Source organism: Otolemur garnettii, unplaced genomic scaffold (genome assembly GCF_000181295.1).
Source record: "Otolemur garnettii isolate 467f Iridium unplaced genomic scaffold, OtoGar3 scaffold00113, whole genome shotgun sequence".
Classification (NCBI taxonomy): Eukaryota; Metazoa; Chordata; class Mammalia; order Primates; family Galagidae; genus Otolemur; species Otolemur garnettii.
The window spans coordinates 4,376,420-4,391,184 of record NW_003852508.1 but is presented as its reverse complement, the minus strand read 5'-3'; positions in this window follow the sequence as shown (position 1 = coordinate 4,391,184).

Below are 14,765 nucleotides of genomic sequence, written 5' to 3'. Positions count from 1 at the left end.
TATACTTATTCAATTTGCAAAAAATAGTATCAGAAGAAAAACATGATAGAGTGAGACCCCTATCTCCAAAAAACAAAAGAATTGCTTTTTCTTTTCTTTTCATTATCTTTAATAAATGACATTATATCAAAGACTTGTCTTTAATAAAGCAATGCCAGTAAGGATATTTCAGAATTCCAACAAGGAACAAGGCAATTTGGACAACCCTCTACCTGTCACTGATAATTTCAAACCCGTGTCTCTGCAGTGAAAAATTAAAATTAGTCAGCAATAGCATGTTGGCACCTCGTGAAATAAAATGTGCAAGACTACATTCTTCCAAAATGTGTTCTCTGCTTCCCAGGATAAATAGTCTGTCTGTATATTTGTTCTGTACTTGTGCTGAAACCTACACATTTAAGTGCCCTTTGACATTTTTATCTCCCTTGGAATGTAATTGTCTCAAAGGCAGTTAAACTGGCTTTTGCGTCCAACCTGAGATTGAATTATGGGTCAACTACTTGCCAACAACTACGTGGCCCGTGATCATCCATCATTACCAGATGAGAAAACTGAGGTCAACAGCTATTCAGTCACACACCAGACTAGTGGGTAAAGAAGACAAAATTCAAATCCAAGTGTGGCTGATTCCAAAGCATGTCTTCTTTGATTTTATTACACAAGACTTGATTCATGGCACTTGTTAAAAATAGGCTGACTTTACTTAGGAGTACTGAGATAGGTATGGGGATTGCGGCTATGGGATTTTGCAATAAGAGGTAGGGACTGGGTTGAACTACAAATAGTGCAAGGGAAAGTGGGAATTCATAGCCAAGAATCACAATGGAGGTCATTGGAAAAAAAATTGCTAAGGGAAAACCTGAAAAATAGGGGGCACTGTGACCAAACCAACTTAGCAGCATTCTTGCTTAAATGTGAGACACAAAGATGGACAAAGTGCAAATGTTGAAGCAGAATTGGAAAGCGGATTCAGAGGAGCTGTGTCTGGGGTCCCACCCCGACAGCAGCGTCCCCTGAGACCTGTGGAACCTGGTGGTGATCTACCGAAGAAATGTAGAGTTAGAGGTGATGGTAAAAAAAGACAAGAGACATAGAGTAGAAGAAAAGTGGGAGCTCAGGGGTCCATTGCCCATCGTGGGACTCCAGCAATGTCCCAGAGTGTTTGCTCCACTCTGATTTGATTGAAGTCTATTTGCCCAGATGGTAAGATGAAGGAGGAACAAAGACATCAGCACTTTCTCAGATTGATCACATCAGGGCCTTCCATAATCTGAAATCTGAGCCTTGTATTGGGAGAGCCTCCTGCTTGAGGTCACACACACAGATTTCTAGGGAGATGTTAAGCTCTGCTAGTTCTCTGTGGAGTAAACCACCACCAGCACTAATCTCATCTGAGGGATTGGTGGGAGGCAGGCATTTTCCTCCCACCACCACCACAAAGGATTTTCCTCTGCAATAGGGGATATAAGCTCTTCTGCTCATATCTCAGAGCTCCAGCTACTCCCTTGGTTTCTGCCCCAGGCAAAGGCAAATCTCCACAATGGGTATCTGCTTCTGCCTGCCCTAGAAGATATATCTTTTCTAGGATGTTGTCAAAGCCTCCTCTATGACCATTATGCTCCTCAGAGTGCTCAGAGACCCAGCAGGGTGTTTGTAAGCTGTAGCCCCAACAGGCTAGAATTTCAGAAAAGGCAAGAAGCTTGCTAACAATGGCTAGTTTAAATGTAAACTAGCTGACTTTTCTTTGTTCCAACTCACTCAGCTTACTTTTTAGTTTCCATCTTTTTCTGGAGTTGCTTTCCTTTGCCAAGAATGGGATCTTTGGTCCCCACTCTCCCACCAAGCTGGCTAAAGAATTGTCAAGAAAAAGAAATTAGCATAAAATAACCTTCCTAGGCCCAGTTTAAAACTATATTCTCTTCTTATATATAATTAAGAAGATCATTTAATATCTGATATTGATAAATTGACATTCAATGTGTATGGATTATCTGAAAACAACTAAAAAGAGTTTGGGGAGGGGTTAATGAAGATTTTTTTTTCTCCAGCCAAAACTTTCAAGCTGTAAAGCATATCTGATTATTAGTAATCCTACAAATGTTGGTGCATATTCTAGAAAGAAGTGGCTTGACACTTGGATAAGAAACTATCATAAGTTTCCATACTGCTACTTCTCAAGATGGCAATCCAGTCTCAGACCAGTCTGAGCACTCCTTTCAGCTCCTGGAAGAGAAGCCAGGGCTCCAGTTGCCTTCCCTTTCTTTCTTGTTGCTAATGGTCACCATCTACTCTCTCTCCCTTTTAGCTCTTCTCAGGCAATGGCTGTAGGGCAGCGTGTGGTTTGCCACAACTCATTCTCTCTTTACTGCTCCTAAAGGAAAATCCGCAAGCTCTTTTATTTTACTACCTTGCCACCAATCACAAGAAAGAAAAGATCTGGGAGAAACACAGGCTTAAAATGACATCTTACCACTTCTATTCAATGTTCCCGGCAGAGGTTCTAGCCAGGACAATTACACAAGAGAAGGAAAAGTAGAAAGGAGCAAGTAAATCTGCCTCTATTTGCAAATTACATAATCTTGGATATATAAAACTCTAAGGAATCCACAAAAAGAAGAACAACTTTGGGGACTAATAAATGAGTTTAGAAAAATTAAGAAGATCATTCAATATCCGATATTGATGAATACAAGATCAATATACCAAAAGCAATAGTATCTCTATACATTTTCAATAAACAATGCAAAATGAAATTAACAAAATACTCTATTTATAATGGCATCAAAAATAAAACATTTAGAAATGTATTCAACAAAATTAGTAAAAAAAATTATTCTCTAAAAACTACAAAATCCTGGTGAAAGAAATTATAGAAGACTTAAATAAAAGATATTCTGTGTTCGTAGATTGGAAGACTTAATGTTGTTAAATGGCAATGCTTCCCAAATAGATGTATGAATTTAATTCAGTTCTCATAAGAATTCAAATTGGCTTCTTTGCAGAAATTGTCCAGCTGATCCTAAAATCATATGAAAATGCAAGAGACCCAGAATAACCAAAACAATCTCGAAAAAAAAAAAGAACAAAATTGGAAAACTCACACTTTCAGTTTCAAAACTTAGTACAAAGCTCTGCAGTAATCAAAATAGTGTGGGACAAGCATAAGGGCAGACATATATATCAGTGGAATAAAATCAAGACTTCAGAAATAAAACTTCACATTTATGGTCATGTGATTTTAGATAATGGTAACAAGACAATTCAATAGAGAAAGAATAGGATTTTCATCAAATTGTTTGGGGACAACAAGATCCACATATAAAATAATGAAGTTGAACCCCTACTTTACACTGCATACAAAAATCAATTCAAAATGGATCAAAGACTTAAATCTAAGGGCTAAAACTATACAACCTTTATAAGAAAATAGATGTGTAAGTCTTGATGACATTGGGTTATGTAATGTTTTCTTAGACATGAACACCAAGAGCATAAACAATAAAATGATAAGCACTTTTTGATGCAAAGAACATGGTTAAGAAAGTAAAATGGTACAGCCATTTTGAAAAACAGTCTGGCCATTTCTCAAAAGGTTAATGTAGAGTTTATGATAACTCCACTCTGAGCTTGATACCCAAGAGAAATCAAAGTGCCTGACCACGCAAAAATGTACACACCAATGTTTGTAGCAACAATATTCACTAGAAATAATCCAAGTACCCAAATATCTTTCACCAATGAAAGAAGAAACAAAATGTGCTATGTCCATACAATGCCATATTATTTGGGGATAAGAAGGATGATAGTACTGATACACGCTACAACTTAGATGAACCTGGAAGACATTATACTCAGTGGAGGAGACCAGTCACTAAACATGAGACATGGTATGCTTCCATCGATATGAAATAACCACAAGAGGCAAGTCTGTAGAGACAGAAAGTGGGTTAGTGGTTTCCTAGGACTGGCAGGAAAGCAGGATGGTACAGGATGGAAAAACAGTAAGTCACTACTAATATGGTTGGGGTTTCTTTTTAGTGTGACAAAAATATTCTAAAATGTGTTGTATGATGGTTGCACAACTCTGCGAATACACTAATAAACCATTCAATTGTGCACGTTAAATAGGTGTGCTGTTTGGTATCTGAATTACATCTCAATAAAGATAATCTTTTTCTTTCCTTTTCTTTTTTTTTTTTTTAAGACAGTCTCACTTTATCACCCATGGTAGCATGTGCCGTGGCATCATAGAGCAGAGCAACCTCAAACTCTTGGGCTCAAGAGATTCTCTTGCCTCAGCCTCCCAGGTTGCTACAGGGGGACTACAGGCACCCACCACAATACCCTGTATTTTTTTTTTTTTTTTAGAGACAAGGTCTCACTCTGGCTTAAGCAGGTCTCGAACCTGCAAGCCCAGGCGATCCACCCGCCTCAGCCTCCCAGAGTGCTGGGATTACAGGCATGAGCCACCGTAGCCAACCAAAGATAATCTTTTAGGAATTAACAATAATTGTTTAATTTTGTTGGTTCCAAGGTTCTCTTGAGTGCTGTTTTTTAAATTGTTTGTGACAGGAAAAAAAGTTGCTATAAATCACACCCATGCACATGTGCACATGGTTATAAACAGATCCGAAAAAGAAGCCTTTATTTGTGAAAAGCATAATGGCATAAAAGCATTATGGCATAAAAGCACAAGATTAAAAGCAAAAAGAGAGAGAGAGAGAGCGCTAAGGACTTTGCATTAGTTTAGAGCTACATGCCTCTGTGTAGCTTTAGGAAATGAGACCCTAGGCAAGGCCAGAAAGGCCGAGATTCGGTGTGGAGAGAGAGAGTTACACCTACAGCTGATTGGAACTTTGGTGAAATAAACAAGACAATGTATATGAATACAGCATTATGTAATTTTTGCCTTATGTTACTAGGAAATACTCAGTAAAACCCTCCTCTGTCTCCCTTGCTGGGCTGTGGGACCTGCTGTGAGGGTCTGTCAGCACACGGGGCGGGAGCTGGGCCCAACAGAGGCTGATCATCCGCCATGCTGGCATGCCTTTTGTTTTTGAGAGCAGTTTTTGTTTCCGTTTTTCTTCCTTTCATTAAAGTTCATTGAAAGTTCTTCCTGGTCCTCAACATTTCAGCCCTTTGGTTTTGTTGGGGCTCAGAAGACAACACCCCAAAATAAGGTGCTTTGGCATGCTGAAGTCCTTGAACTTGAAGAGTCCTTCAGACACTTAGAAGCAGCCTTACACCCAAGTTCCTGCTAACCTGCTCTTGCCCTCCGGCCTCTCCCTTCTATTTCTCCCTGGAAGCAAGTCAAAGAAACCAGAATTTGTCTTCCCCAGGGTGGTCATAGAATCTAGAACCCCCCAAATCATAAAAGCTAGAAATACCACTGTAACCTTACCCTCCCTTTCTGTCTAAGAGCTGACCATAAAGAACTGGTTTAACTTATCCTTGTCCAATATCCGGTCATAAGACCTTTGTTCCAGAGAGTCCCGCCATCTACCCAGGAGGAAGGAAAGCAACACAGAGAGGCCAACAAGACTGGGAACAGGGCTTCACCCCCGTAACACTGTGGTTAGAGCCCCGGACACATACACCTAGGCAGAGGGGTTCGAACCCGGTCTGGGCCTGCTAAACAACAATGACAACTGCAACAACAACAACAAAAATAGCTGGGCATTGTAGTGGGTGCCTATAGTCCCAGCTACTTGGGACGTGGAGGCAAGAGAATCACTTAAGCCCAAGAGTTTGAGGTTGCTGTGAGCTGTGACACCACAGCACTCTACTGAGGGTGACATAGTAAGACTGTCTCAAAAAAAAATAAGAAAAGACTTGGACAGACAGGCCCGGCCAGGTTTTCCCAACCTCATTCTACCAGCATTGGATCACACTCTTTTTGTCCACTCCCTTTTCTACACAGCTGTCTATTCTCATCAAGCCTAAGCATAACAACAGACAGACCTCTATTTGGGGGGATCTTCTTTCTGAAGGCAACCATGTCACATAAAACTTTGATTAAATGAATTTGTTGTGCTTTTCTCTTATTAACCTGTCCTTTGTTGTAGAAATGTTAGCCGTGACCTTTATGAGGGGAAAGGAAAAAGATCACACCCCTTCCACTCCTACAACTTGATGCTACAAATATTCTGCATAGTGTCAGACTTGCCTTTTTTCCCCGCAAAAATGAAGCTTTTGAGAATTAGCATTGATAATAGTCTATGGTCCATTGATTTTCACGGCTCTGCATATTCCTTTGTTTGATTATAGTGCAATTCATTCATCCATTCTCTTCTTCCAAGTTTTTACTAATGCAAACAATACTGCAATAGAATTCTTGTCCATATCTGATTTTTTTCACGGACTTGAATTTCTCCAGGGTATAAATCTAGCAAATAAGTTGCTTGGTCATAAGGATGCACATATTCCAATTCACGAGACACTGATGCATTGCTCTTCAAAGTGGTTGTATAAATTTATAATTCTCCCCACAACTTTTAAGGGTTCCTGTGGCCTGCCTCTTCACTCACACTGAAGAAGCACCACTACACGGTATGTGGGTCTCTGGGCCAGTTCTTGTCCTCCCTCTACTGGTATCAAATCCCAGCACCTATATTACTTAAAGCAGCAAAGAGCCAGGGCACACAGGCCTCGGCTCTGCTCTTCATTGTCCTGCTGGTTGGTTTCTTCTTCATTCTTGGCCCAAGGCAATTTCCCTGCCTTTCTTAGCAGTTCAGCCGTGCATGTATAAGGATGTTAGTTATAATTGATTGAGCAATTCCTGGTGTTTGTAACTGGAGGATTTTGAAGTTATTTGTACTGCCCTTCAATCCTTAACAATGTTTTTGGCAACCTGGCCAATCTTTAAATCCCCAGATGGTGGATACGTAAAGAAAGTAAGTGAAATCAATTTAGCAACTACAAGGAACTGTTAAACCCTTTTCCCAGGTATTCATTAGTTGCCATTATAGCAGCACAGTGTCATAATGAATGGTAAGGACCCTGAAGCCAGATCGTCTAGATTTGAATCCCAACTCTATGAGACCTGGGAGAGCATACTTCAGCTTTCTGGGCCTCAGTTTCTTCATATGCGAGATGAGGATGATGATAATAGTACCTATCCTGTAAGTTCAGTATAAAGATTCAATGAGTTACTACTTATAAGAATGCTTACTATTGTATCTAACACACAGCATATGATGGGTAATCATTTGATAAATTACTAAAATGGAATAGTAAATATTAGGCATATATTTTTTATTACCTATGAATATTTTAATAATGATCTTTCCTTCAATCCCCAGCACAGACAATATAAGGTTGGCGACATCATCATAATACTTTTCACGCTCAATTCTTTTACCAAAAAAATCTCTGTGTCCCAAAATACAAGCAAAATAGTTGGTGTCCATTGTGGCCTAGCATTGCCTGCTCGGAAGTGGTTATACAGGGCGAGAAACAAGGGTGTTGAGATAAGGTAGAGAAGGGCATACAGGTAGTTATGGGTTATGAATGAGATCGATTCTGTAGGTTTGTTCTTAAGCTGAATTTGTACATAATCTGGAACAGGTACACTCACCTATTAGTTGTAATAGCCTCCATTTGTAAGTGTGAGTTGTATGTTAAGTCAGATATTTGTAACTCAGATACTACCTGTAAATACAAGAAAGAAGGGCAAGAAAAATGCAGGCACCTTCTTTCTCCCAACCTAGGAGACGTCCAGAGACAGGATGGTGCCCTCGTCCCTCTCTCACCCCACTCTCTCTGTGCCACACAACTCACTGCTGTCTACAGATGACCCTCAGCTTTTCTAGGTTTCCAGAGGCTATGTGGGCAAAATGCTGCAAAAAGCTTTCTTTTAGTCTGGAGTAGACAACTTCCATGTCTGAGGATGTCCACACCATGAGAAGCCCATGTCTCAGGGGTCTGGCCCTTCACAAGAAAGGAGTGATAGGGAAAACTCCACGTGAGCACTACCTATTCTACTACTGTGTCAGGCGTTGTCGTCCTCCTCTGCACACCCCTGCCTGCCATAACAGCTCACAATATTTCGCACTTGGTGCACACTACCATACACTTTATTTAAATTGAAATAAAAAAATTAAGGTTCACCGTGCAGCCCATACAACAAACCTGACCATAATGTCTCACAATAATATGAATTTGGATATGATGTGATCAGCAGTCAGCTCCCCTCTCTGCCAGAATCCATTCTCAAACAAGGAAGGCCAAGTTCAATTCTCTTCTGGCAATGTGGGGAATGAAGTGATTACCGCATGACCATTTGAGACCACCTCATGCATAGAAAGATTTGCATTCTGCTAGTAATATGCAGTTAATTTTTCACGCATCTCATAAAACTCTTTTCTTTATTTCCCCCCACACCATAACTGGAAGACCAACAGGAAAATTTTGGTTGCAACATTCTTCTTGACTAAACTTTTGAAACTCATTTGTGGTTCTACAGGTTGGTAGAGAATGTTACTCTAATTATTTATGAAGATAAAAAAGAAAAGTTTTACCCAAACAAGTTTGATTTATATGGTAGACCTAGCAACGATTTTTTTCTATGGTTTTCCTACCATGCAGCATTCAGGATTCAAAAACACATGATTTCACTCTCACTCAAGGCACATGAGAACATCGTATTTCCTGGCCTTTAAAATTAGACATGATCATATGACTAATTCTGGCCAGTGTTTTGTGGGAGGATATGCTGTGTGTCGACTCCAGGCTGGAACATTTAACGGTGGGAGCAAGACCCTTAAACTGTGTTCTTTATCTGAGATGGTGATTGAGGGTGGACAAGTGGAAGTAGAAGTTCCCTCATCTATACCCTGAAAGTTTAAAATGGGGGGTGCTCACCCCCATGTGGATATGTGGATTCATAAGGAAAAAAAAGATTGGGGCTGTTTGTTACTACAGCATAACTTAGCCTATACTGGTTGATAATCACACTAGCTCAAATATCTTCCCCATGATATTGACTCATTGGAGTGTACATGGTATTCCACATGTGACTCTCAAAACCTGGATTATACATGTATTCCTATGTGTGCTTTTTAGTACCTATTCTTCCTTGAGCAAGTTAAAAATTCATCAAAGATCTGTTGAGCTCCTGCTGTGTCTGTCCCAGGTGTGTCTTTGTCTCTATTTCTCGCTGTACCTCAGTTTTAGTAACTGTGAAATTAGAGAATTTGACTAGATTTTTAATTTTGTGATTTCAATAATGAATAATATTGTACTATTTTGCTCTCAGGTATGTTTTCCAGTGTCACCTCAGCTCCAAGTCTTCTTTTTTCTCCTCCTTTCTTCTAGGAGAATACAGTACCTCTTATGCCACATTTAAGTAACTTTGGAAGCAGCTTATATGGTAGCATTAAAAAAAGCTAGAACCAAGGTCAGCAAGCTATGTCTTTTGGGCCAAATCCGAGTTTTACTAGAATGCAACCATGCCCATTTATTAATTGTATTCTGTAGCCCATTTATTAATGTGTATTTTGGATGGCTGTTTTCACTCTACATTGGTAGAGCTGAGTAACTGCAAAAGAGATTGAATGACTCACGAAGTCTAAAAGATAGACAATAGATAGATAGATAGATAGATAGATAGATAGATAGATAAGGTAGATAGAGATAGACCCACCTAAAATCTGGCCCTTTGCAGAGAAAATTTGCTGACTGATAGCCTAGAAATATTTCCATGTGTTTTCTCTACTTTGTTAGTTATCTCCTATTATCTCTATAACTTGCCAGCACACCACTAACATTGCTTTTCTTAAGGTAGCCAAAGACCTCCTAATTAAACCTAATGTCTTTCAGTCCTTTCAGGAAGATACTGATCACTTTTCAGCTAGACAGAGATATGAGGTTAATGGACAGTTGATTTTCAGTTCTTTTTAATTTTCAAAATAAAATCAGTTTAAACACCAACATACATGTATTCCGATTTAAATTTAATAATGTAAATAGAAAATATTTTTAAATAAATTATTAATTTTTAGGATAAAAGAACTTTAAAGAGGAGAGAAGAGCATTTCTAACAGAATAATAGCAAAATAAAAAAAGTCCTAGAGAAGAGAAATAGAGGGTTAATTCTGAGGAACTGCTGGGATCTCAGTGTGACTCTATTGAAGGGCATTGCAAAGGAGAATAGAAGAGCAGTAAATTATTTAGGAAATATGTGCTCAGGGTAGAGCACAGATAGCATCGTATGTCAAGGTAGGAAGTTCAGGCTTTATTTCGAAGGCAATGGGACAGCAGTGATTTTTTTGAGCTTAGGGTGACCTGCCCAGGCTGATGTTTTATGGAAATCAAGCCTGGGACAACCTCCACCCCTGACATATTTTGTTAGATTTATACATAACACAACATACCACATTGCACAAATCATTTCTTCTAAATAAATGTAGTGTTCCATAAAAATATCTCCTATATGCCTTTGTTTCCTTTTCATATTTCTATACTCTCAACTACATTCCTTTAAGAGAATGAGCTCTAAACAAAAAATCACTGAGTTTTCTAAAACAATCATCAGAAAATGTACATAGTTTCACTTACATTTATACTGACACATTTCCAATAGGCCTAAAATGTAAGATTATTATAGATAATATGAATTTGAGCTAGAGGAATGAATTTTCTCAACAAATAGAGTATCTGAGTGATACAACTCTCCAATGTCACTACATGTCAATTTTTTCTTATTTATTCAAAATTAAAATAATTTTTTAAGACTTATAGTTTAAAACCCCCTTGATCTGTGCTCTCCAGAGGAAATAATGTTCAAGTCATTTTCTTCTGGTATTTATCATCAAATTCCTGAACTATGACATAGAGTATCATTTCTTGATTTTTTTCAATATTAATTATCTGCTGACTTCATACTCTGGACTGAGAATTTAGTTCTCTCTCTTTTCTACACTCATCTACTGTAGTTATCTACCATTTTTATTTAATATTCAATTTGACATTAATATGCACATGTAATAATCCATAGCTGAACCATATACTTGTAACTTCTTGTTTCCTGGGCTTTAATCAAGGCCTCTTGTCTGTTTAATTTCTTTCCTATGTACTGTCCACTGATTTATGTCCAAACATAAATTTAATGTTTATGTAAATAAAACTCCCCACAACATGTTCATAAACAGCACATAAATGTGATGATTTTGCTTCTCAGAAAAATCCTTCTCCACTCCTCAGATACCCTTGCTCTCAGGGGGAGAGATTGCTTCCTGCACCTGCTTGCTCTCAGGGTCCCGACATTCACCTTCACTCTCGTCTCAGGAATTCATTTTATGTCACTGTCAAAGTGGGCTTCCTGTTTCCTTGATCTCCTATCTTTCCTTTCTTGGTTTACCAATTTATTTCAGGTGAGCATCATCCAGTGGGCTGTCATCCAGGAGCTGACAAAGGATGCATGAAAGATCACTTTTTTTTGAGATTTCTGAATCTTTTTAAATGTTTTATTCAAATCTCACCACTTGACTGTTTAACCATAAGATGCTAGATTGGCAATACTTCAGAATTCAGAAGATACAATTTCATCATCTTCTGACAAACAGTGTAGTGGTTGAGAAGTCAAACGCCACCCCCCAGCCATTTGTTGACAACTTGTTTCCCTGCCATGCTGCCTGGTGATTCTGCCCCATCCTTCCCTAGCTCACGAAGTTTTCCAAAGCGTATCTTTATCCCTAATTTCTGAAATTTCTTAGTAATGGTAATATTTTTTTTCAATCACTGTGCTAGGCACATAGACCTTTCAATCATGAAAGCCTATTTTTTCCCACTTGCTATGGAACATTTTCTTCTACTATTTCTTTGATCATTTCCTCTGTAACATTCTCTCAGTTCTCACTGTTGGGAATACTACTTAGATGATGTTGGAACTCCTTCCTAATGTTATCACTTTCTTATTTCTGCTCTTGTATTTTTCCATCTCTTTGTCTGTTGAGGAGATTGCTTCAGTCTAAACTTTCCATCCTCCTGTTACTATTGTGTATATTTAGAAAATAAGATCTACAACTTAAGGCCTTTTTGTTGTCTGAATGTTGTTACTTACTTATCTTTTTAACATTTTAAATTGACAAATAAAAATTGTATATATTATGGTGTACAACATAATGTTTTGAGATATGTATATGGGGTGGAATGACTAAATCAAATGAATTAACATTATTATTGCTACATACACTTATTTTTTGTAGTGAACATTTAAAATGAATGTTTCTGAATTTAATCCTCCTGTATACCTGATGTCCTTTGACCAACATCTTCTCAAGCCCTTCCTCCTCCAGTCACTGGTGACCACCATTCTGCAACTTTTAAAAATTCCACATATTAGTGAGACCATATGGAATCTGTCTTTCTATGCCTGGCTTACTTCACTTAACATAATCTTCTCCACGTTCATCCATATTATCCTCAAAGGTAGAATCTCCATCCTTTTTATAACTGAATAGTGTTCCTTGGTATATGTACCACATTTTCTTTATCTATTCATCTGTCGATGAACCCATATCTTGGCTATTGTGAATAGTGCTGCAATGAACATAGGAATACAGGTATCTCTTTGGCATAGTGATTTTATTTCCTTTGGATATAAACCCAGAAGTGAAATTGCTGGATCATGTGGACGTTCTCTTCTTAATATTTTAATGAAGCTCCATACTATTTTTCATATTGACTGTACTAATTTTCACTCTTACCAGCAGCATACAAAATCTCCTTTTCCTCTATATTCTCTCTAATACTCTACCTCTTGGTTCTTTGAGAGTCTAATTTATTTTCTCTCTGAAGATGTGGGTTATAGTACTTTTGTTTTTCCAAAATTTTATTAAAATTTTGAAACATATAGCAGAATCGGAAGAATATTTGAGCAAACACCAATACATACCCACTGCCTAGATTCTTGCTATTTCGCATACTGATTCCTACATTACTGATACATTACTTGCCTTTTAAAATAAATCATAGACAAATATCTTCCCCTTAGGCATTTCAGCATGCTCTGCCATTAACCAGAATTCAATGTTTCAAGTTTTACCTTTTGATGTAAAATGTATGCATAATTAAATGCTCAAATTTTGCTGAGTTATGAAAAATGTATACACTTGTATAGCTCAAAGCTCATCATTATACAATATTACTATAACCCTATCAAGATCTTTTATGTCCCTTTCCAATGCCAATCCCAGCCCCACCCCTAAGAAAACCACTATCCAGATGTTTTTCACCCATGCTTATCTTTGACTGTTGTAGAACTTCATAAAAATAAAAGATGGTAGTAAAGTGCATATGCTTTTTTGTCTAACTTCTTTTGCTCAACCATAACGGGATTAATTTCAGATTTATTCATATTGTTGCATGTCAATAGCTGGTTCTCTTTATTACTGAGTATTTCATTGTATGAATATGTCCCAGCCTGTTTATTCATCCTCCTCTTCCATTAAAGCATCTCTGGGGTGTTTTCCACTTTTCTCTGTTATAAAGAAAGCAAGTCTGAATATTCTTCTGCAAGGCTTTTTGTGTGCACATAAGCTTTTATTTCCATGAGTAAATACCTAGAAGTGGTCTTGCTGGATCATAGGTCAGTGTACATTTACTTTTACAAGAAAGTGCCCTATTTATCTTTTCAAAATGTTCTGGGTTTTACACTCCCAAAAACAATATAAGATTTCCAGTTGCTCCACATACTTACAAAAATTTGGTATCAGTACACTTTCTAGTTTTAGTCATTCTCTTGTGTGTGTAGTGGGTTATCACTGTGTGGTCCTAATTTGCATATCCCTGATGACTAACAATGTTGCATATATTTTCGTGAGCTTGTTCCATGTGCTTGTTGATATGTATCTATTTAGTTCCTTTAACCTTTTTATTGTGGTGGTTAGTGACAGTCTTGCTCTGTCACCAGGCTGTAGTGCAGTGTTGTGATCATAGCTCACTATAAGCTCCACCTCCTGGGCTCCAGGGATCCTCCTCCCACCTCAGCATTCCAAGGAGTTAAAACTATAGGTATATGCCACCATGCCTACCTAAGTTTGGGGGGGGGGGGTTGTGTTTTGTTTTTTGTGTGTGTGTGGAGATAAACTCTCATTAGTTTGCCCAAGATGTTCTTGAAGACCTGGCCTCAAGCAATGGTCCCCTCAGCCTCCCAGAGTGCTGGGATCACAGGTGTGAGCCCCTGCTCTAGGCGCTTGAACTATCTCTTTATTATGGAATTGTGGGATTTCTTTGTATATTCTGCATACCAGTCCTTTGTCAGATATATTTTGCAACATGCATTATCTTCAGATCTCACCACTGTTCAGTTCACTAGTGGTGCCTTTGATAAACAATTTTAAATTGTGGTAAAGTCTAAATTATCCATTTTTTTTCTATTATGGTGACTTCATTATGTTCCAGATCCCATAAGTCTGCTTTTCCACAAATCACAAATATGATCCTATGGTTCTCATTAAAAATTTTATGGTTTTATGTTTCATCATGATCCAGTTCAAAATATTTTCTAACTTCTTTATTAAAAAATTAGAGGGATTTTTTATAATTCCAGGGGTTTTCTTAGATGTCATATTATTATTGATTTCTAATACACCTCTGTTACGCTCAGAGAACATACACTATATGCTTTCAACACTTTATAATGTATAGAGATTTGTTGGAGGATCCACCATCTGATCTACCTCAGTGAATACACCTTGTTTACTTGATAAGAGCCCCGCAGTTATCTCATCAATGTACTGTTCTATAAATATCATTTAGGTCAA